Source organism: Prionailurus bengalensis, chromosome A3 (assembly GCF_016509475.1).
Source record: "Prionailurus bengalensis isolate Pbe53 chromosome A3, Fcat_Pben_1.1_paternal_pri, whole genome shotgun sequence".
Taxonomy (NCBI): domain Eukaryota; kingdom Metazoa; phylum Chordata; class Mammalia; order Carnivora; family Felidae; genus Prionailurus; species Prionailurus bengalensis.
Window position 1 is genome coordinate 110,375,949 of NC_057354.1, and position 335 is coordinate 110,376,283.

Genomic DNA, 335 nt, shown 5'->3' on the forward strand with positions numbered 1-335 from the left:
GTTAGGTGTCCAACTCTTGATACAGCTCAGATCACGATCTCACAGTTGTGGGATCGAGCCCTGCATCAGGCTCTGTCTGCACTGATGGCATGAAGGCCGCTTGGGATCCTGTCTCTCCGCCCCTCCCCAGTATGTTCACATGTACGTTCTCTTCCACAAAATAAACTTTAAAAAAATTAAGGATACTCTGTTTCATGGTAACTTGTTTCATTAAGCTGAAAGCACACAATTGTGCCAAAAGCCACACACAACCTTAAAAGATCAATGTTTAGTTGTACTGTATATAAAATGGGCTACTTTTATTGGCTGTGAGACATAAAATACTGCGATATGGA